Source organism: Mytilus trossulus, chromosome 13 (assembly GCF_036588685.1).
Source record: "Mytilus trossulus isolate FHL-02 chromosome 13, PNRI_Mtr1.1.1.hap1, whole genome shotgun sequence".
Lineage (NCBI taxonomy): Eukaryota > Metazoa > Mollusca > Bivalvia > Mytilida > Mytilidae > Mytilus > Mytilus trossulus.
The window spans coordinates 59998512-60010829 of record NC_086385.1 but is presented as its reverse complement, the minus strand read 5'-3'; the positions used below and the strand labels follow the sequence as shown (position 1 = coordinate 60010829).

General features: G+C 34.5%; 1 protein-coding gene and 1 long non-coding RNA gene across 3 annotated transcripts in view; both read right to left on the bottom strand.

Annotated features, from left to right (window-relative positions):
* Positions 1-12318, bottom strand: part of LOC134694709 (uncharacterized) — a 38121-nt gene that overhangs the window by 19054 nt on the left and 6749 nt on the right. The window lies entirely within an intron of this gene.
* LOC134695184 (uncharacterized) lies at positions 5939-7586 on the bottom strand. Its single transcript, XR_010102724.1, has 3 exons — positions 7367-7586; positions 6637-6753; positions 5939-6164 (listed from the first exon to the last, which is right to left on the bottom strand). It is a non-coding gene; the product is annotated as an uncharacterized LOC134695184 (long non-coding RNA).

Genomic DNA, 12318 nt, shown 5'->3' with positions numbered 1-12318 from the left:
ATTTTGGTCTGAAAAGAGGCACGAATGATATGCTGTCGAAGCGCCGCTTCAGAGGGTGGCAATCTGACCAGACTTGAATCCTTGCTTGTAGCAAGCTTAACTCGAAGTTTGTTAATGTCCTGATGGCAGGATGCATATTTCTGCTTTTGGTCGTAAAGTCTTGCCACAAACCGTCTAGAGCATGATATGGCAGTCTCTGTGTCGGAATCTCCTAAATTGTACAGATCACTGAAATCAAATACTGCATCTTTCAATACTTTATACACTGACTTTTTACCAATTCCAAATAAGGAAGATGTAGTGTCACACCCAGAGAGAGCATGTACGGCAGGAAGAACTCTACAAATGATTTCAGGGAGTGAAGAACACAGTTGGGGAATTGGCAAAAACCTTCTGTTATCTTTTAAAGTACCAATATTTCCCATTTGGATCCAAAATTCACTCGTATTGGTCATTTGCTTGAAAAAATGAATACAGAGAACAATGACATCTGTATCAGATGTTTTGATTATAATCCTGCCTTTCTTTCCCATCTCTTTCAATCTTTTGTCTGCATGTAAAGCCTGAAGGATCGTGCGGGTGTCTGCCTCTTCCTGAGTACTGAACAATTCAGGACATTCAACGACTTCCTGGTCAGAAATAACTTAAGCAATTTCAGGATATTCAAAGGAACCTGCCATATAATAAGTATGCCCAGGGAGCACTAATAGAGGATTGCTTTTACTGAACTAGACCAAGAAGTCACCAAAAAATTTAATGAGAGCCTGCTTGTTTTCTTTAACAGAAAGAAATTTCTTCCAGTCGGGGACATTTCTTCCTTCAATAACCTGAAACACCTTTGCATGAGCAGTGACTTTGGTACGACGCTCTCTTTCAGCTGACTTAATGGAGTGTTTTACATCATACCGATCAAAAACATCGGCCACTGTGTGAGCTTTTTTAAAACAACTTGCTAAATAATTGCAATAGGCAAGAGCAAGATCTCCAAAGGTTTTATGTTTCTTGGCATCCATGCATTGAACTATAGCCATACCGTCTCTTATATAAGTTGTCAATGAAGGATCAAAATCTGGCAACGACAGAACCGGCGAGACATCATTTTCAAACTGTTTTACTAGATCCGATTTACACGATTTTCTCATAGTTCCATCTTCATGGAACAAAGAAACCGGGATAGGCCCAAGTGGAAGTGAGAGAATACTTTCAATAGTAACATCATCTCTGATGTTAGCCAAAACCAGAGCCCGTCTAAAAACAATTTCTGGATTTATATGGCTGGTTATAATTTCGCCAGATTTACACTTAAGGATTGTCTTAGCGTTCATATGTTCAAATGTTTTCAATTTTGACTTGGTAATAGGACTATAGAAGCTACCGGATTGGTCTAAAGAAAGCGCACTCTTAACAAATTTTCTGCACATATTTTCTCCTTCATCTACTGCAGAAAGCAAAGAATCCTGAACTTCTCTAGTAGCATGCATGCCTGTAGATATATTAATGAGACAAGGAGGGTGGGCATCTATATCAAAGGGATCAGTCATGGTCTGGTTCAAAGGAGTTACTATTGCTTGTACTTGTTCTTCGTCTCGCTTCAAAGCTGTTTGTTTGCATGTAATACCTGCTCTTTCATTCATTTCATTACTAAAGGACGCCAATAAATGACGAGTCAGAGTCCACGATACCACCTGAACCCTTTGAATCTTTTATGATGGTTTTTTCAGTGCCCATCTCACTCCAAATACCATTGAACGTGCCTTGCTTTTGTCTGATAGAAAACTCCCCTAGTTTAAAAGCTGATTCGATCTCTGCTGGTAGTTCGAGCATATCAAGTATATATACAGGCATCCATCTAGAGTAATTTGTACGGTTGGTAATGTAAAAATAGGGCAGCATTTTGGATGAAGACATAAAATGTGCCGACCAATTACCTTCTCGTTCTGCTCGTACATTTGACAGCATAATTTGAACGGCAACGAGGAACATATCCCAATATTTGAAAGTAGGTGATGCATCGTGACCCCATTCTTTGAACAGACCAATAAGAGATTGTACATGGTCTTCAAACATCTTTTCCAGTCTAGTTTTAATGTCTGAGGCTTGGTCCGTTTGATCACATATACTTGTATGGAACTCTAACAACACATTCCAGAACGCAGATGGTATCTGATCGAAGTAATCAAATGTCCTACACCAGTGTATAAATGCTGATATAAAAAGAACTTGAAGGGCTTCAAACACAAGCGTGAACCCTCTGACAGCCCTGTTAAACTCTTTACCATTCAACATAAGTTCGGCTGTATTTCCAGCGTACACACCAGAATCTACCAACAAATCGCGAAGACCGCCATCGGCCCAAAGTTTCCCGATAGAGGCTAAGAAACACGATAAACTGTGGAAACCACCAAGCCTGAGAATATGGCGATTAAAAATGTCAGGCTTCGACCATTTGACTTGTTGTGCGATTGCATAGAGTTGCTGGTCAAATGTTTGAATAGCGTAATCCTGTCCAGCATCATTAGACATGTCAAGACATTTCTTCATGGCAGTATACACCGTGGCCATATCATTTGGTTTAGAATCTATAATTGGAGGATATGCTACAACTGTAACATCGGTGCCCTTTTTAGACAAAAGACAATTGTACCCTGTCCAAAAGGAATCTTCTGTTCATTCACTTTTATTTCCATTGGGAACTCTATAACATCCCTTGACAAAAGTCTGGAGAAAACCCATATCTGATCGACATCATTACTCTTAATATAATCACATAATTGAAGTTTTTCGAAAGCATCCGATCGTCGTGGAGGTTCTGACCTACATTTTGGTTTAAGATAAGGAATGGCATCGGTCAATGATGCTGTTGTATCATCTATAGCCAAAGATCTCTCTATTCCTCGCTTAATTCGTTCTGAACCATAGCTATGAACGCTAGTTGATTTAATTTGAAATACAGCCCTAGCTAGAGAATGGAAGGTGTTTTTTCCATCTATTGTCTCGGCGTTTATGTAAATATTATCAGAACCCTCTTGAATCAATCGACCTCCTTCTGAAATGGGACGAATACCTCCTGGGATGTATCGATCGCCACTAATGCGACTTATCTCATGGTTTGCAACACTGGTAAGGTATCTCCGCAATTCGGTATAGGTAACGCAAAACCCATGCGCGTTCAGAATTTCAATAAGGCGCTTCGACCCAAACTCGTGGTAAACTTGAATTGCAAGACCAAGATGAAAAGGTGTAAGGATATTGCGGCTAGTTGCAACAATACATTCCGTTAAAGCCAAACATTTCCTCACACTTTCTGTTTTGATATTAGAAGGAACAGTGCAATTGCTAAAGGCCTTTTCGTCGGTAATCCAACTTAGTAGTTTAACCAAATATGCGGGCATTGACTGTAAAGAACTTTCGAATGATACCTCTGTTGAAGTTGGGTAGTTTTCTTTAAAAATTCTGACTTTTTCAATGTCCCTCCGAATTAAACTTGCTACTGAATAAAGGAGTTGGTCATCCGTTTGTTCGCTATAAATACGTCTCGTTTGTTTTTCATTTGACCATTTTAACTCAGTTTTCAAATTACTGGCTGCTTTGATCGCATCCCCTAGTGTTATATAGCTACTCATTATCATGTTGGACTTAACCTGACCTTGTTGTAATTGAATAATAACAGAATCACCGTAATGGCAGTTTCCTTGTTGTACAGCTTGTAGGCATATTTTCTGGTAGGTATGAACCAAACTTCTCAATTAAAGAGGATAAGATAAATGCCTTTTTATTCCTTAATAAATCATCATTTATGCAAGAGATTAATTTGGAAAAAGCAGCTGCATTTATGGATTCACATTCTGAAGTTGAGTTACCAACGACCTCAATATCTTTTTTTAAATACGTTAGATATTTTGTTATGCACTGGTTATGGTAAAAAGCTTGCTCTTTGAAATTGGCTTGACTAATTTTATGCAGCAAGTTTAAATCACCGTTATGGTTTGCAGCGTTTGTTATACGACTAACCCTTTCGTCCGATTCAATTTTCAAAAGTTTTTTGTCTTGCTTGTAGCTTTTCTTATTACAAAATATACAAGCACTCCAATTGGTAGGAGAAGACATAGATCGAGTTAAGATACTCGTGACTGGACTGGACTCGACTGAACATTCCGCTACTTCATCATCTTGTCTCTTAATAAACACCGCAATGTTGTGTTCACTTGTATAAGACTTGTAGCAACTTTTATGATAAACCATTTCCAAACTGTCATTCGGTATATCATCGAATGAATCATATCCACTAATCAATTTCAAGTAAATCTCATCTCTACGCTTACCAGCTGCAGCAAAAAACCGAGATTTACTGTTATGTGTAAATAAAACTACGGTTTCATTACTGCTTTTCAGGCAAATTACACATTTTTCTAATATTAAACTTGGTTTGAGTCGCTTTGCAGTACTTGGGCCAAGTTTCAACGGACTTCCCTGTTGTGCCATCTTTTGGAGTTAGACCAGACCTCAATTTCTAAAAATAACTTCCAACTAAATAATTTATATTCCTCTTCAAAGAATAAAACCTAATCAACACAACCTAAAAAATGGAACAAACAACAAACAAAAATATCTAAGAAACCAAAAACTAAAGTCTTTGACCAAATACAAGTAATATCAAGTGATAATTGCTATAAAGTAATCGAGCATATGGTGCGCTCGAAGTTCAAAATCAATAAGGTTTATAATATCGGATCACCCGTACCTGACACGACTTTCCAGAAAATTAAGTAAGATTGTATTTTGATAGTGAATATTTTGCATGCTATTTTACATCTTTTTGTGAAATTTGCTATGATAAAAAATTATGTCACTGAAAAGAGTATTTGCTGAATTTTTACGTTGTATTGATAAGTTCATAATTTAACGATACATGCGTTCTTGCAAAGTATTGAAAGACGGTGAAGCGACAAAATGTCCAAAGTTTTAGAACTTTGTAACTTAATATTTATTTAACAAAAAACTTATAATGTTACTTTTATTGCTTAATATATAACATATTATATGTGCTATTCAAATCCTATACGGAATACATATATTTGACAACGATTTAAAAAAAGATTGCCGAAATTACATGCCTCGTAGAGTCCACATTTTATGACATGTTTGCTAACAAAACGGCAAATTAAAAAAAACTGCACCGTACGACTTTTTGACGACCAGTCTAAAATTAAAGTAAAATCATTTCTCTAGATGTATATCAATTTTTAGCCGTATACCCTAAAGTGAAATTAAACTCTGCTAATAATCGCCTTTTTACTATTCCGTCACCGTACACTGTAAAAACAGTGTTTAGATCCTAAACACTTTTTCTGTTTACGTTTTGAAACGCGTTTAGCATCTAAACATGTTTAGATTTTAACAAGTGTTTAGATTTCAACAAGTGTTTAGATGTTATATGTTTAGAAATATATGGTGTTTAGACCTTCCAACGGTAAACCTACTAGTACTTTGATTTCACAGGAACTACTTGTGTGGTACAGCACTACAGGTTGATTAGTCCACACTGTATTGTAGAATATACAATACACGTGAATATTTCTGCTTTCATGTTCTTGCAATGATTTTTACCATAATAAAAAATTTTGACTTGTCTATATAGTATATTAAAGCTGGAAAACTTCAGTAATGATAATAATAATATTAACAATAATAGGTTTACACATTTTATTTTTCCTGGAGACCAAAGAAAAGTTTGTAAACAATACGACCAAGTTCAGTAAAGTCTGTAAACAATTAGACAAAGTTTAATCCTCCATTATTTATAAAGGAAAAGCCTGTACCGAGTCAGGAATATGACTTTTTTTCCCGTTCCTTTTGATTGTTTATGTAGTCAAGTGTTTGATTTTTTTTAACGTTCTGGTTCTTTTGTTTTTGTTTTTTTCTGATCTAGTCTTAAACATAACATACAATCTATTCAAATTAGTTCAATAATTTATTTTTAAGTCTCACTAAATGCAAACAAAAAATACAATTATAAAATTTTATGATTTTTATCCTCAACAAATAGAAATTGTTAGTCCATCTCCTATCATACAGGAATTTTTCACTGCGGAACAATCTTCTTTTGAATGATAAAGGCTCTTGGTGTGCAGTTTCTTTCCAGTTGTCAGGTGAACTTTTGTATCCTGAAATGAAAAAATGAAACCTTCATGTACAATTGTATGCAACAGTCACTTATTCTTAGATCATGATTATTAAAAACCATTAAACAAGCTTCTTGAAAAAAATTCTTACAAAAGAAAAATACAAATTGTAGTTAAAAAGACAATACTTTTCACCTTGTACAAATGTATACATCAAAAGACAAATAAATCAAAGGGAACAATATATAGAGCAAACAAGCATGCAAGTTTTTTTTATATTATAAAACAAAATCCTTGATTTCTGAGAACTACAGCCTGTTTTCCTATTCTATCCTAATAGTAATATTATGAGTAATTTGACCATTTCTTACCTATTCAACAGGATACATATTAGAGAATGATTTAACCTCCATTTTTCAAAACTAAATTATAATCCTGGTACCTTTGATAACTATTTCAATCATATTATAGTTCTGTTGGCAACTTAATAATATACTTTAATATTTTTACTTACATCTGCTCTTGAAATCAAGTCATCCTTTTCTCTCTTCCTAATATGTTCTTCAATTTCATCTATGGTATGGATTTATTCTAGCTCTTAAAATTTCATTCCGACTTCAGTGTCACAGTCCTATAAATGCATACATAGAAATAATTATAATAGGTTTAAATAAAAAAGAACAACTTGACACTTTATTTTTGACATTGGAGTTCGAATTTCAGTTTATTTTCAACTTTTTAGTCATGACGTGGTCAGTTTATTTTCAAGTAATGAGTTTGAATGTCCTTTTGGTATTCTTTGTTTTTCTTTGACAAGGTGAAGTGAAACTATAATTTCAGTCTGAGACTACTATAACATGTGTTATAGTAGTCTCAGTTTCAGTGTTTGTGTAAAGGATGTTGCAGTATTAGCCATTGGGAACTTATTCCTTGCAAAGATAGAATACTTGAAACTATGCTTTTATGACATTGTGTATAGCAGGGATCAGTATATCTAACATATATGTTCCTGTGTACAGTGACACTTTAGACTATTCAATCTCATTTTAAATTTCCGAACTAGCTCATTCTTATTTTATGCTTGGTTCTTGCGACTGAGTATGTGTGTATATTATATGATTCATACCACAATAGTGGACTTGAAATAGCATAGGTTAACAGTTTAACGCACATATTCCTTTAATTAGTCTGTTAAATTATGGTTTGTGCCCCTCCCCCTTTTTACGAAATCTGGATATGCTTACCTTCCGCTGCTGTTATAACTGTTAAGATGGCTTTTGATTTCCTTTAATATTCTAATATGAAGTTCTGTATCTGTTGCATCGTCAAAAGATATATATGCTTGATAGATATGATCCATTGTTTTAAATGTTGTTTGTCTTTGGCGGGTCCGAAGGCGTCGGTATCAAATTACAACGATAGATAACTCTTTTCGTTAATTAATATAAGACCACATTCGGACAACGACTCCGGAAATTAGAGAAATTCACTCACATCTTCCTTATAAATACCAGGGACATATATAAGTCCTTGTAAATACTATAAAAGATTATTTTATATAATATGTCTCTGGTATAAACAGTTAATTGCTTAACTTATAAGAAAATAATTGAAAGTAATTTTATAATCTTACAACACAAAAAAGGGAAACTCATTTGGGGAAGATGATATGATTTGTTCTCATTAATAAAGAAGCTCCGCATACGTTGGACTAAAGTTCGAAAATAATGTTAATTTCAAGACATCTAAGATATCATAGTTTCACAGAATATGTTTGAATATGTAGAAACATCGCAACTTGAGGTGAAACCAGTACTGAAATATTATAAAGTGTTTAGGTGTTTAGGAAAGTGTTTCAGAAGTGTTTAGATGCCATTTAATGTTTAGCATAATGATAACATTCACTGATAATAACCCTGCAACACGTTTAAATTCTTAACACGTTTAGGGTTTTATGTGTTTAGATAAATATCCGTTTAGATCCTAAACGCTTTCTTAAACACGTTTAGACCTAAACATGTTTTAGATCCGTTTAAAATCTAAACGCTGTTTTTACAGTGTACTATATTACATAAATATTGGAAGTGATGTAATGGCAGTTCTGTATTTGTTTGTATACGGCCGTCAAAATGTCGACTGGACGTATTATGGTATACAAATGTCCGTCTGTCCATCTGTCTGTCCGACTTAAACATTTCGCACCGTAACTTGAGAACGACTCATCCAAATTTCATGAATCTTAACAGACATATTAACAGACATGTAGTCGTTTCTTATGATGGTCAAACGATCTGCATACTTTTTAATAAAAATGTGATTAAAAATGTTTGAGTAAACTGTGTAAATTTGGGGTGTGTTTTTTTCACATGCCGCCGCATCTCAAAAGCCATTTTTCATTATTATACTTCACGTTAAAATGCCATATTTTGATTGGCTAATACGAGGGTGTCATTTTACTCTATCACATAGCTGAGAGGGTGACAATTTTTTTTAATGTTATCCTCTCGTCTAAACCAATCAAAAATCGACAATTTAAAGGACACTGGATTGAATTTACATCAAGTAGATGAATACAATGCTTAAGTTTTACGTTTTGGGTCAAATTTTATTATTTAACTGTCAAAATAAAATAAAAAACATCTTGTTGTTTTTTTCTAATACTCGTAACGTTGGTATGTACGTGACGTCATAGAAAATCATTTTGAAATAAAATTAATCTGTAAAAGACAAAAATGGTAGGACGTTCAGTATAATAAATTAAATAACACATAGCTGAGAGGGTGATAGAGCAGATTGGTACCCCTTGAAAAAGCATTGTCAACCTTGGCTTCGCCGCGGTTGACAATGTTTTCTCGGGGTACCAATCTGATCTATCACCCTCGCAGCTATGTGTTATTTATATATTATTGCTTAAAACTTTACACACTTCTCAGTTATATTAATCTAAAAATCTGTATCATTTTTGGTTTTGATTCAATTTTTTTTATAGAGATATTGAGTTTTAAAAAAAATTAAAAACAAAGAGATTATGTCGCACCTTATTCCAAAAACAATTTCTGATTATTGCTTATAACTTTACACACACTTCTCAGTTATATAAATGTAAAGATCTGTATACTTTTTGATGATGATTCGACATTTTATTTAAGAGTCATGATTGAGTATTTTGTAAAAAAAAAGGGAGATGGGTTCTCACATGTCGCGCCGTATCTCAAAAGCGATGTATGATTATTGCTTTAAACTTTACACACTTCTAAGTTAGATTAATCTAAAGATCTATATAATTTTTGGTTTTGATTCAAAATAGAGATATTGATTTTTTTTTAACATAAAAAATGGGGGCAGGGGGATTCACATGTCGTGCCGTATCTCAAAAACAATTTATGATAATTGTTTATATCTTCATACACTTCTTAGTAATATTAATGTTAAGATCTGTAAACTTTTTGGTGATGATTCAAAATTTTATTAGTTACTGATTTTTTTTTGTGAAAAAAGGGGGGTTCTCACATGTCGCGCCATATGTCAGAAACTATCATTTATGATAATTGCATTTTAATTAGTTTCAAGACGACGGGCATATCATGCGCTCATGGCGCAGCTGTTTATTAAACAAGTATTGCTGTGCAAATATCTACATGTACATACACTGACGTCATTGAATGCAAAACGGAGCTCTTTATAGCATCATATACGGATACCGGGTTGTTTTTTTGGGCGGTGTGAATTTTCGAAGATAGAATAAAATCTCCAAATTAAATTCCGCAAGTGTATATGCAAAGGTATTGAAAAATGGCACGACAGTGACACGACAGAAACACGCGCATTCCATGACATGAAATTCTGAAAAATAGCCCTAAACAACTCACGATTGTCGTACGACTGTCGCACGACCGACTTGCGGCTTACCTACGACAGTACAGTTACAATTCTTTTTTCTCTGTCGTGGACATGTCGTAGCTGATGTGAACACTAGGGATATTTTTTTGACATTTTGCACGACAGTGCCACGGCAACTATTTTATAGATCTTCCACGACAAAAAAATTCTGTTGTGATGGGCTTAATACACAGATTGAGTATCATTGAATAGAAGAAATTAGTATTTGATAACATAAATAGAATAATTTGAAGTAAAAGTTAAGAAATAAGAAGATAGTACTGTAACAAATCAGCGGTCCTCAATTAAAAGTTTGTATAATTTTGCTAATTTTCAGATAGGCTTCAACAAGTGGATAAATGAAACACCTTTTAGGAATTTGTAAGTCAACTGCGATTATTGATTCCCTGAAATGAAACGTGTTTCCACTAAAATTGTGTGATGACGTTGTTTTAATCGCGTATATATATATAAAAAATAGATGTGATATGATTGCAAATGAAACAACTCTCCAAAAGAGACCAAAATGACACAGAAATGTACAACTATAGGTCACTGTACGGCCTTCAACAATGAGCAAAGCCCATTCCGCAAAGTCAGCAATAAAAGGCCCCAAAATGAAAATGTAAAAAAAAATAAAACGAGAAAACTAACGGTCTTATTTATAAAAAAAAAATGAATGAAAAATAAATATGTAACACATAAACAAACGACAACCACTGAACCACGGCGCGACATACATAACGCGTTGCAGGATTAAACATGTTAGCGGGATCCCAACCCTTACCTAACCTGGGACAGTGGTATAACAGTACAACATAAGAACAAACTATACGAATCAGTTAAAAATGGCTTAACTCATCAGATGGACAAAAATACAAGTGGACGTGGTCGGGTACTTGTACATCCCAACAACAATGATATACACTAGGAACAGATCTGTAAGCAAGTGTTTGAGTGTTTGAATTTTAAATATACTGAGTGCCAATGAAAACGCAACACTTGATTTTTCAAAAATAAAATTTATATTAGAAATGATAATCTTTCAAACTAAATTGTTCTTGTAAATTAACCATTCTAACAATAGATCGATATCAAACAAAAATGTTTCGTTGTCATCTTTCAGACGCTATAGGTAAACGAAAAATCCAATGTCGAATCATCAACTCACAGTTCTCACAAAACATGTTACAACCCCGTTGTGCAGCGCAATCTCGACAGCGCCGTGGAATTGATCATCTCGGACGTTTAATGTGATCTCGAGGAATGTTAATCCACTTGTCCCGCAAAGCAAACTCAAGCTGACTTTATGATAGTGGTGGTGGTTTTCATCGACTAAACCATGTCTGATCTGATGTAAAATTTGCTCGATCGGACCAAAATCGGGCGAAACACATGACTTTTGGCCAAGATGGGTGTCAAATGTCTATGTAACCACCACTGACGGTTCTAGGTACATAATGAATGATTTTTGGTCTACAGAATTCGATGTTTACGCCTGACGGCCGTTAAGATGTCTCTAAACAAAGACTTTAGTGCTCTTTGAAATCTCTGCGCAAATGGTGCTTTACTGAAATTGCTCCAAAGGATCAACCGTGACCACCATTGAACTCTCGTGACCTTTGTACAGCTATCAGAATCAATATCGGATATGTTTAAGACCAAATGTATCGGTCTGGCAGAGCGGTTCTTGCTTTTTGTACCCCGGGATGTGGCTTATCATTAAATTATTCATTTTTTGCTGATTTTGTGGAAGATTTGGGTTATTGTAGAGGCTACAACTTCAGTCTTCTCGTAATTGTATGCTGTAAAAGGCTTCATTGGATCATGCCCAAAACTGCATGTCGCTGGTTGTCAGAAAGTCCTGGCATTTACTCAGATGTTTATTGCAGTTTCCGAACAATAAGGGCGGGAAAATTCATGACATTAGCCAAGCTTTAAATGACAAAACCGTGAAAATGGTGCGTATGTTGAAATGTGGTGGACTCGGTTTATGTCCGTTCAAAATAACCCTTACTTCGCATTTGTTCCAAAAATCAGTCAACCGTAAAGTTGTCGACAATTGTCTTAAAAGTAATTTTAACCAACTATACAAAGTTCTAATATAAAAAAATTAAAAAAATTATAAGTTTTTTTTGAAAAACAAGTTTTGCGTTTTCATTGGCACTCAGTATATCTTTTAATGTACGAATGCAGTTCGCAATTATTATGTTTTCGTCCGTTCAGTATTTCAAGCATTTGCATATCGTTTGTTTGAATATGTTAAAGGTCTCGTAAAAACCATGGTAAATATAGTACATAATCTGTTTAAAGTGTC